This window comes from Crinia signifera, chromosome 4 (assembly GCF_055691185.1).
Source record: "Crinia signifera chromosome 4, ASM5569118v1, whole genome shotgun sequence".
NCBI classification, from domain to species: Eukaryota; Metazoa; Chordata; class Amphibia; order Anura; family Myobatrachidae; genus Crinia; species Crinia signifera.
The window spans coordinates 206,991,618-207,003,751 of NC_139220.1; the positions used below are offsets into that span (position 1 = coordinate 206,991,618).

The 12,134-nt window shown below is 42.6% G+C and overlaps 1 protein-coding gene across 2 annotated transcripts in view; it reads left to right on the plus strand.

The window, feature by feature from the left end:
* Positions 1-12,134, plus strand: part of STRA6 (signaling receptor and transporter of retinol STRA6) — a 54,602-nt gene that overhangs the window by 14,249 nt on the left and 28,219 nt on the right. The gene's annotated exons all lie outside the window — the stretch shown is intronic.

Sequence of the window (12,134 nt, forward strand, 5' to 3'; positions counted from 1 at the left end):
GTGCTGGCACCAACCAAGTTATGTCCTGCTGTGGGTATTAATGGAGGGATTGGGTTGTGTGAGAGCCAGGCATTGTGACTACTGTATCTTTATTTCTGATACTTTTTTTAAATAAATGAGTTTTATGAGATTTATATTGTTTAATATAATGATATACATAATGCATAATATGTGTTAGGTGTTTGCATACAGTATATTGCGCTATATATTGTTGTGCAACAATATATATAACCTTATATGATACTACAAGGCTGAGTTCTTAGTAAAGCAGACTAGTGCATGCATATCTGCCGTCTATATATCATTTTTATAGGTATAAATTGTTTCATTTGATGTAGCGCGCCTTTATTCTCAATTACGGATTCGCTACTGGTATAATTGTATTCAGATATGCTGTCATTGATTTCTGTACTGAAATAGTCAGGCTCTGTGCCTGAGGAGAGGCTGGCATTGCTTTGGCCCACTTTAGATGTTACCTAAGTCTTGTCCGTGTAAAGGGATTTCAAGTGGGGAGCGAAGTCCCACTGAATAGGTTCATTGTCCCAAAAATCTGTCCCATGTGATTAATCAGCCTGGTTCCCATGGCGACTTGTCGTTACCTAACACAGACTTTATCTGATTAATTTATCAGGTGACGTGACTATGGGGATCTGTGCGTTAGTTACATATGTATAAAAGATATATAAGACTATGCATGTTTGTGTGTGTGTGTGTGTGTGTGTGTGTGTGTGTGTTTGTAAAAATATACATACACAAAGAAACATATTAACTCTTGCCTGCATCCTTAACAAGATGTTGAGTAGTTGTTACTAACACAAATTGCAATGTATGTTATTATTGTTCGCAAGGCAATTGATATGCTGCTGACTTAAAACTGTACAGTGCTTATCTGAATTCATCCTTGCACCAGCATGGCTGACAGCTGGGAGAGCAGACAGCTGTCACTATTTCTATATTGAAACTAAAACATGAGGTGCTTGTTCTCTTTCTCCGAGTACATGTACAGAGCAGTCATTTTGGCCTTCCTTCATAAAATAAGGGCCCTTTACTTTGTGATCCTCAGAGCCATAAGGCACCTTACAAGGCAATGATGTTTAGGCTCCTGGATTGGGAGGACTATACTCGATGTACCCAGTGCCACGGTGCTCCTCAGAAGGCCATGGTCCTCAGGGTCAACGTATTATGCAGCATATTACAGATAATGTTTAATCATCACATCCAGTGGTGGATCTTACCTCTGCGGAGGAGAGCTGCCATGATGCGCCCCCCCCTCTGCTGCCGCCGCTGCTGTGCTTGTGGTCCCCGCCACTGCCACTGCCAATCCTGGGCCCTGTCCCAGCCGTTGGTTCCGGTCCCCACTGTGGGGCTGGCACATGCGTAGTAGCTTCTTTGGTACTGTGCATGCGCTGGCCCCCAGCCTCTATTTTTCAGCAGCCCCCAGAGGCATATTCAGGGTCCAGTGCATGCACAGTATCGTCCTCTTACTGCGCCTGCATGGAACCCTTTTTATATGGACTGCTGCTCAGCAGCCCATGAAGAGGTGTCCCAGAGGGAGGGAACACATCCCAATGGGACTGTCTTCGGTGACAGGCAGGTCGGACTTTTAATAGGAAGTCACAGTGAAGCCAAAACAGTCTCACAGACATTTGACTTTACTTAGGCAGAGAACAGTGACGCATTTTACCTTGGGGGGCTGCAGCCCATAGGTAAAAACCGCCACTGATTACATCCGTCGCTGCCTCTGCAAAACATCTCTAATACACAAGTGCACACATTACGGTCATTTTTTGGACTGGATGGACAAATACCACACATAGGGCCTAATTTGGCATGGATTACTAATTAGAGAAATTGCAGTGGACTGCAAGCCACCACCACCCAGACAGAAAGAAAAAAGCCCTTGCAAAATTGCGCATGCATTGCTAATCTTTGCTGTCTGAGCAAATGTAAGTAGGTCTGAGGCTTCCTCTAATATGATACAGATTAATACATAGGCCCTTATTATGCGGCTCCGACCGTGCAGGCGAATCCCCGCCTTCCATACGGATCGCCACGGCCGTCCGTACGCGGACATGTGGCGGTCCGCATGAAAATGGCGGGGGATACGCCTCCACCATCTTGGAGCATCCCCCTGCATTCGATGGTCACCGACCATCGAAGGCAGGGCCGCACGCTCCACCAGCTCCCGCACCCATAGACCTCACGGACACTTGTCCGTGTAAAAGCATGTATGGGGCCGGGCAGCTGACATCCGGCGATGTCAGATGCCCGCCCCCAACACATGCGTCACAGCCTCATTACCATGCGTACGCCCCGCGTTTGCATGGGAACGCCCATGAAACGCGGGGCGTATGCATAGGGAAATGAGGCTAAGTAGCCCCTCACGCCCCTATCCACCCCCTTTGCGGCGTTAAAAAAAATTGTGCGGCGATTTCGCCTGCACATGCGCAGAGTGCGCATGCGGCCGTTACCGCTTAGATCAGAATAAGGGCCATAGACAGGCTGGAAGCGGTCATCGCTGATGTCAGAAACCCGCCCCAAAAACACTTGGGCACCACTGTGTTTTTAGACACACCCAGAAAATGCTGTTTCCAGAATTGCCAGCTTCCTGTCTGTCAAACTGCAAAAGTTTTTTGATAACTAAGCATTTTTCTTTGCTATTTGTTGCTGCATGCGCCCAATGTGAGCACAACACATACACAGTCATTCGATAATTGCTTGAATTGCAAATTCTCTGATTAGCGATCCACGCTGAATTAGATTGGATTTGAACCCTTGGCACCACTCACTTGAATGTAATAGTAAGACCAAAGCCATTGAGGGTCAGCATTTGATTGCAGTACCAAAGGTGAACACAGAGTCTCACACCATGCTGAGAAGGACTCTTAAATTAATAATAGAAGTTATACATAAAACTACAGTGTATTAGATAAATTGCACAGCTGGGCACTTGTGGCAGCATATCGTTACAAAAAGCTACAATAGTTATCAGTGGTGGCTCCTACCATTGGCTGTAGCCCATAGACGTCGACTAAGGCTGCAAGGTAAGGCAGTGTGCGGCTTTCTACAGTAAGCCAGCTCTCGGCCTTTCAGTCCCATCTGGCAGTCCTGGAGGGAGAAAACACCTCCCAATGGGACTGCCTGTCCAGGGCCGGCGCTACCTTAGCAGCTCAGCAGCTCCTGCAAAGCAGGGAGGCGCCATGCTGAAAAGGCTCTGTCTCCCTACCTGCTAAAGCTGCCTCAGCCCTCACTGTCACTGCCTCCTGCACGCCGCCCGCAGTGCCTGTCTGACAGCAGGCGGCAGTATGGAGAGGCTGAGCGATCTAGCCCAAAACGTATGCGATTCTCGCAGCGTGTATGGGCACCTTTAGTGCCTGCAACGATGTGCAGACACAGCACTGAGATGGTGTATGCATACATGTACATGCACCTGAGATCCTCCATAGGATCGCAAGTTGCATACGCTCCCACAATTGGGCTGCAGCTTGTTGCAATGGCAACAGGAAAGGGCGCAAAATGTATGGTTTGCAGGAGGGCGCCGGACACCCTAGCACCGGCCCTGTGCCTGTCATGTAAGTGACTAAGGGCGGTATTCAATGAGGCTGATTTGCCAGGTTTTTATGGCGATTTTGTGCTGTAAGGCAAATTTAATTTAAATCGGTGAATCACCCTATTCAATGACCAGATGGCGAATACATTTCAAGGTTTTTTTCGCCATGATTCACTGAGTAGCAATTGCTATCTTTTAATGGTGAAGTGGAATGTGAACTTTTAAAATAAAGTGTTTTGTTTTTTACATTTGGTGTAAAAAAAATCAGGAATTTTATACTGAGGAGGGGCATGCTATTTTTATCCATGTGCTGTAAGCACATGAATATATATTTAATAATTATTTTTTTTTTTTTACACAGACCAGCCAGCAGGGGGCCGGGAGCCGAGCCGCTTATTAGATATTCATATATTCACTGCACCCGATCATTACATATGCACGATCGGGTGCAGTGAATATACCCGGTCCCCTGCTGGCACCCCAGGGGGGGCAGCCTGTGCTGCCTGGCTCCCGGGGAGCCCACCTCCCCCCCAGATACGTTCTGGGGCAGGCAGGGAGACTTTCATCTCAGGCATCGCCGCAGGAGTTAAAATTCTCCGGTCAGGGGCAGCGAGCCCCTGACTCGTTGAATACTGGAGCCGGCGAGGCTCCGGAACGCAGCGAGCAGTGGCAAATGTGCAGCGAATCCTAAACAGGATTTGCTGCACATCGCCAAAATGCTCATTGAATACTGCCCTAAGAGCTACTGTAGGACTTCCAAGTCTGGCTTAACTGACACTGAGCTGAGTTGTGGATTTGACTAGGGGGTCTGCAGTCCTGCAGTCCATAGGTAAAATCCGCCACTGTTAATTATTTATTTTTTGCTTGTTATTAAGCAACATTTTGCACCAAGTGATGTACATATTTGGGCAGGCGTAACATCTCCTTCACCATAAAAAGACGTATATTTGATAAAGAAATGGCATGCGCCTTTACAAAACAGAGCATTGTTCATCATTGCACAGATGTACTGTATGATAAGTATTGTCCTATAATTTGTAATTGTCACAAATTTTATTTCCCATTTATAAATAGCAAAAACATTTCTAAGAATTAGCACACGAAGTATGAAATGACTTGTTACCTCCTGCACTAACAGTAGCCGTGCAACTATTGTAACAGTCACATCTGCTGTTGTTTTGTGATGAGAAAAACAATCTCCACAGTAACCTGCCCAACAGGAAGGGATTTGGTCTTTCTGCCCCCCTTTGGACTTGATTTGAATAACCAAATATTTGCATATAGGTGTATAACCTGTGCTCAGCTAGGAAGACCTCAATCGGTCCAACTCATCACCTCAAAAGATTTGAATAATTTAGAATAAAATGCATAGATGTTTCATAAATATTTTGCACAAATGGTATTACACTGATAGGGGTATGCTTTTATCGCGGCATTTCTACCTGACTGAGCACTTGTGTAGGTGGTGACCAACAACTGTCCTTAGCTATAGGGGGATTTACTGAAGTGCAGTTTTACCCACTGCATATTGATGGTGATGGTACAGTATATATCAAAACTGATGGAGCAAGCTTGTTTAAACTGCATACATTACTGTGTACTACATTATTATTATCATAGTATTAAAACTTATCATACAGTATACTGTTGATAACACATGACACAGACCATGACAACCCCTCCCCATGTAGATGGCCGCGTAGCAAATAAAATAAAGAGAATATAGTGCTTTACTGGTTTTCCCTTTTGAACATTTGCTAATAGACCTGCTGGCATAATATATGCACCATTTGCTACATTAGGCTGTCCCCAAATAATTGTGGGTGACTGGCTGTGCGAGGCATGAAAATTGCTGTGGCAGCTGTTTCAAGAGTGTTAATGTTTTCTTTCTTTCAAAATGCATAGATTCTACAAGGCAACATTTAGAACATTACATATACATTTTATTTGAGCAACTGAAAGCACAACCTTTTTTATTTATGTTTTTTTTTAAAGTATATGTTTTAAAGAATACTCAGTCACAGTATGAAGCATGAGCATGAAAGTGCGGTATTAATTATACTGCATACAATACGCCTAGATTATCAGCTAGTCATGTGTTCTTCTGCTCATAATTGTGATATAAGTGATTGCTAAAATTAAATATAAGAAATATAAGAATATAAACATCAGAACTTTACTCCAGAATATATATGATTGATATATCATGTAAATTGTATGCACTTGCTACTAGGTGGTACCATTAGAGCGCACTCTGGACAACCCCCTTCTGTCATATATATATATATATATATATATATATATATAGAGCAAAGATTTGTTCGGCACTCTCGGCTATAACAGGGACATCCACCGGGGTGCCTTCCTAAGGGATTGGTATAGGAGTTTGTTCTCCAAGGCAAGAAGCCCTGGAAATGAAGAAGCGGCACTCTCCGGATTTGTGAAGTCAATAATACTTTAGTGCATCACAAAAAAGTTACAACATGGTCGTCAACGTTTCAAGGCTGGTGTGCCTTTTCATCAGGACGAGATAAAGTGCTGCTAGTGCTGTTCTTCTATTTGCACAGCACTAGCAGCATTTTATCTCATCCTGATGAAAAGGCACACCAGCCTTGAAACGTTGACGACCATGTTGTAACTTTTTTGTGATGCACTAAAGTATTATTGACTTCACAAATCCGGAGAGTGCTGCTTCTTCATTTACAGGGCTTCTTGCCTTGGAGAACAAACTCATATATATATATATATATATATATATATATATATATAATCCCAATATTCCAACACGCGCTATGCTCAGATATATGACACAAAGTAGAAATATTAGTAAAGATTTGACTTATGGCAGCCTTTCCACTAAATTCCCTGAGGGAAGGGAATAAAACAACCAAGATACTACACAATAGTGGAGTGGCGCCTTTCACACAAATGTAAGATAGTCCTGATATAATATCCAATTTTCAGATCCAAAGAAGCAAGAAGGGAATTCTTCCAATATTCATTTATTAATCTTCAGTGGATAAGAGTATAAAACAACGAGTAGATAACATCCCAACGCGTTTCGTCTCACAGAGACTTCATCAGGGGAATAAGTTGTATCAATCTACAAATGTACATAAAAAAGCTTTGTTTCAATAAAATATAATTATTGAAATAAAATACACATTTAGTTTTTATAAAAAAGGAAGATGAAAATAAATGAAATAAAAACAAGGAAAAGAGAACAAGGTGGTGGACTGGAAGAGAACAGAAGAGTGGGTATAAAAATAGAAGTATAAAATAGGAACGGACTCTAAGAAGTACCTTCTATAGGTGAATTCTACTGCTTAATTGAGTAACTCCTATTGGAGTATAAGATAACGATGGTTTTAAGAGATAATCTCCTTGATCCTAGGTATTAAAAAATGTGAATTAGTATTGCATAGGTCTTAATGGGCCTGGTATCTAATTCGTAGCTACATACCTGTTTAATTTAAGGGTTTCCCATGTATATTGCGGATAATTTTTAGTTAGAAAAGCCTATAGAGAATCAAACATATTATATACTTAAAATTTAATCAATAAAGGAATCAATTGGCTCATGTGACATTTGAAAGTGAATATTATTATATATTATATAATATAATATTCACTTTCAAATGTCACATGAGCCAATTGATTCCTTTATTGATTAAATTTTGAGTATATAATATGTTTGATTCTCTATAGGCTTTTCTAACTAAAAATTATCCGCAATATACATGGGAAACCCTTAAATTAAACAGGTATGTAGCTACGAATTAGATACCAGGCCCATTAAGACCTATGCAATACTAATTCACATTTTTTAATACCTAGCATCAAGGAGATTATCTCTTAAAACCATCGTTATCTTATACTCCAATAGGAGTTACTCAATTAAGCAGTAGAATTCACCTATAGAAGGTACTTCTTACAGTCCGTTCCTATTTTATCCTTCTATTTTTATACCCACTCTTCTGTTCTCTTCCAGTCCACCACCTTGTTCTCTTTTCCTTGTTTTCATTTCATTTATTTTCATCTTCCTTTTTTATAAAAACTAAATGTGTATTTTATTTCAATAATTATATTTAATTGAAACAAAGCTTTTTTATGTACATTTGTAGATTGATACAACTTATTCCCCTGATGAAGTCTCTGTGAGACGAAACGCGTTGGGATGTTATCTACTCGTTGTTTTATACTCTTATCCACTGAAGATTAATAAATGAATATTGGAAGAATTCCCTTCTTGCTTCTTTGGATCTGAAAATTGGATATTATATCAGGACTATCTTACATTTGTGTGAAAGGCGCCACTCCACTATTGTGTAGTATATATATATATATATATATATATAATATGGAACTGTGGTACAATTGACACAATACAGGAAACAGCTATGGTTAGCATTACTGCCTCACAGTGCTGAGGTCATGGGTTCAATTCCCACAATGGCCCTAATTGTGCAGAGTTTGAATATTCTCCCTGTGCTTGCGTGGGTTTCCTCCAGGTACTCTGTTTTAATCCCACAATCAAAAAATATACTGGTAGGTCAATTGGCTCCCAACAAACATTAACCCTAGCGTGGATGTTTGTGTATGTGTTTGTGTGTGTGTACATGTGGTAGGAATATACAGTAGATTGTAACTTCTAATGGGGCAGTGACTGATGCAAATGGACAAATATTCTCTGTAAAGTGCTATGGATTATGTGTGCGCTATATAAATAACTGGTAATATTCACACATCTTTCAGTAATTTAGCTACCTGTTTATAATAGAAAACTTTACAGATGCACTGAGAGGAGAAGCTGGTGGAAGGTGCCTGGGGAGGTGCCTAGATAATTGTTTCATTAGACCCTGTTCCTCAAAGGGAACAAGCCCAAATTTGGATACTGTTTGCCTAGGGGCATGACTAAAAGGACTCGATTAGTATATGATTGCACCCTACCGCCTCCACCATACTTCCCAACTATTCCAATTACAGCAGGACAGTCCCACTAATTGGAGACTGAGCTGCTGTCCCTCCCATGAGTCACAGTGTCCCACGGGCTCGGAAAATGCTGGGCGAACCGATGAGCACTGCTCGGTGATATCTTCTGTGTGTGGAAGAGAGTCGGGGGCTGCCTAGCTGCTCAAGTTGTGGGGTATCATCCCCCCTAAATATAGGTCACTGTGCTCGTCCATGCCCCCTCTGATGGAGGCATGCCCCCTTCTGGTGCAGCCCCACCCCCTTTTTCATCGTGGCTGTGCCTACTGCGTGGCATGTCCCAACCCAACAGCCACTAAAGGTCGGAGGTATGCCTCCACCGGCACACTGGGTTTACTGTATTTATTTCATATTCTGCCCACTTCCCTGGGCAGGATGTGGAAGGGGTGCTCAGTCTTCTGTGGCTGCGGGGACTAACCTAAAAACTGTGTGTCTCTCGCAGGATCCGGCATAGTTGAGTATGCCTTTACATAAGCCTATATTTGTGCTATTTTAGCCATTAGCAGCCTCTATGTTAATAAACTGTGAGGGCTTCCAAAAGTTTGTTGTACAGGGCCCACACAGATCTTAATCTGGTCCTGTGTGTGCTCCACGTTTTCAGATTTTGGAGGATCCAGATATCATCAAAAGTGGAGCAACAATGACTATTGAACATCACCTGAAGGATGATGGCATTCCAGAAGAACTTCTGAACATTCTCTGGCATATTTGTTAACAATATTTTCACTATTACTGGAATGTATTAAAACAAGGCCTTAACAAGAGCTTTGTGGACCCTATTATAAAATCTTGGAAGCCCTCCCTACAAAAGTTACAATACAGGGCGTTAGGGAGGATATAGGGAAACACAGGGAGGTAGGGAGGAAATAGGGAGACACATGGAGGTAGGGAGGAAATAAGGAGACACATGGAGGTAGGAAGGAAGGGGATAGGAGGAATGCATTGCTTAGGGAGGAGATAAGGAGGCGCATGGTGGTAGAGAGGAGATAGGGAGACACAAGGCAGTACGGAGGAGATAGAGAGATCCAGGCCAGTAGAGAGGGTATGCCTGCAGCTCCCTGTGCTGCTACTCACTGCCTCTCTCTATCGAGCTGAAGTACGCTCATCGCCGGGATTATAGCGAGTTTTGAGGCAACTCAGGCAAAGATGTTTTAGGAGGAGGGATAAGAGGGGAGAAGTGGCTGTACTACGGAGAAGTGGGGACAAAGACTACCTGGCTGCTATCTTAATCTATCTTTTCTGCAGGCAGCTGCTATGATTTATTGCTCACAGTGTCACTCCCCCAACCAGAAATAAAATGCAGGACCCCAAACCCAGCGCATTTCAGTGGTACTGCCTCTTTAATTCACATGTTCAACTAACCAGATTACATTCCCAAACTTATATTGGGAAATGTAATCTGTCCGAATATACATTATATAAAAATATATATAAAAACAATACTGCAGTGAGTCCTGCGATAATTATAACAGCTTCATCAGGGCTCCCTGCTGCACATATTATCTATGTTGCAGTAAAGTGATGCTACAAAGCGGCAGCTCACTTTACAGCATCGGAGGCCACAGCACCAGGGATCACCGACCACGATTGGGTTGGCGTGCCAGCAGTTGAATCGATGTTGGCGATACCCTGATTTGGCTGCAGAGTGGCACCGCAGGGACAGAGCTTTCTAGTGTGTTCTGCCCTGAAAGCAATAATTCTCACAACTGTGCGATGTGATCATTTATCACATTGCAGACTAATACAATATTACCACAGCACATCCACATCTGAGGATGCGGATGGTGGTAAATTGGCCCCTAAATCTTTGTTTATGCAAAAGTGTAAAAGTATAAGAAGCTCCCAAACATAATTTTTCTACCATCAAACATTTTTCAGTGGATGTCCCCTTATATAGGGGGTTATTCAGACCTAATCACACGGCTGCTACTTTGCAGAATGCTGCGATCAGGTACACACCACCCAGCCAGAGTCAAATCCTGCCATGTGCAAGGCTGCAATAAGCCTGCCAAAATATATAGCGAAAACCTGAAAATCTATTTTTTTCAGGTTTTTGCTCAGCATCGAATGATTTTTACACTGTGTGCAGTCTGTGAGTATCCCAGGACTTACTCTGCGGCTGTGATAGAAACAGCTTGTTTTGGCCCGGAGCTGACATCACACAACTTCCCTCCAATTGCCTGGGCACGCCTTTGTTTTCTCTGACACTCCCAAAAAATGTTGGTTACCACCCACAAACGCTGGCTTTGTGCCAATCAACTTGTGTACGGCTAGCGATTCAAAAGTAGCAGGATTTTATTGCAGGATGTGTACAATGAGCCAAACGCAAGCGTGGTCTATCAATTATTGCTCGGCCTACCAATTCACAGCTGTGCAATCAGGTCTGAATTACCCTCTTAGTTGGAAGCACACAGAATTACCACAGTGATCTTTTGCTGCCCGCTGTGGCTTATGTCCCAGCAGCTGATTGTCTGGGTTGTAGAATGTTTGGGCACTGATTGGAACAAGGATAAAATATGAAGTACGGGAAGCCATGCAATCAGTGAACACCCTATTCCTCCATCATTGCAACCTGCATTACCATTCACATTTTACAGACCTATTTCATCTATAATTTGACCTGACATTAAATTGATTGCATTCACATTTGATAAATATACCTATTTCCCTTGAATAATCCCCCACAAATATAGTATTCATATTTAATAAAAAATATATTTTTCCGCGCAAACAACTACAATTGTAAATTAATATTCTCATTTAATAAACAACATTCCTTTTTTACTCAAACTCAGAACCATATAGAATTACTCATCCCCGATCCATCCCAGTATTCACATTCTGGATATTGATAAACCGGGCAGCATTGCATCCCCCTCCATGATACATGCTGGCGGTGCTCAACATTTACGGATAACCGCCCGAAAACACCCGCAAATACTAAATGATAAATGGGCCACATAGATGTGTAATATGAGAGTCCTGTTTATTTTGGAAATTTCTCTAGTAGATTCCTGAGAATTATTCTCCTCCCTCTTTTCCCTTCATTTTTCTCTCTTTTGAGATATTTTGTCTTTTTCGTTGTCTTGAAAAATGTATGATGCATTATGCTATATATGTTTTGATAATGTTAATTGATTGTAATATGCATCTTTAAATAAAAGAATATATTTAAAAAATATAGCTAAAGGGCCTGGCTTCAGGCTAAACGCTGCCGGACGAACTCCCGCCTCCCCAGCCACAAGTGCCGTCTGCATCCCCTCTGTAACATACGAGGGGATGTGTACAAGAACACATCCCCTCGCATGCGGCCCAAGGGAAGAGGAATTATTTGATGGTTGCTGCCCATCCAATTAATTCTCTCCCCTTCAGAGATAAAAGTCAGTGAAAATTGACTTCTATTTCCACCGCTATCCGCCGAAGATGGGGCGGGCACTGATGTCATGTGATGCCAGCTGCCCGCCCCGTTCAGGGGAACGCCTGAGTTTTTCATGAGGATGCTCATAAAATGCTGGGCATTCCCCTTCAGCAGCCCCCTCCCTCCCCATGCGTTCGCACAGGCGGTATGCACATGCACAAATATGCGCATGCGCAG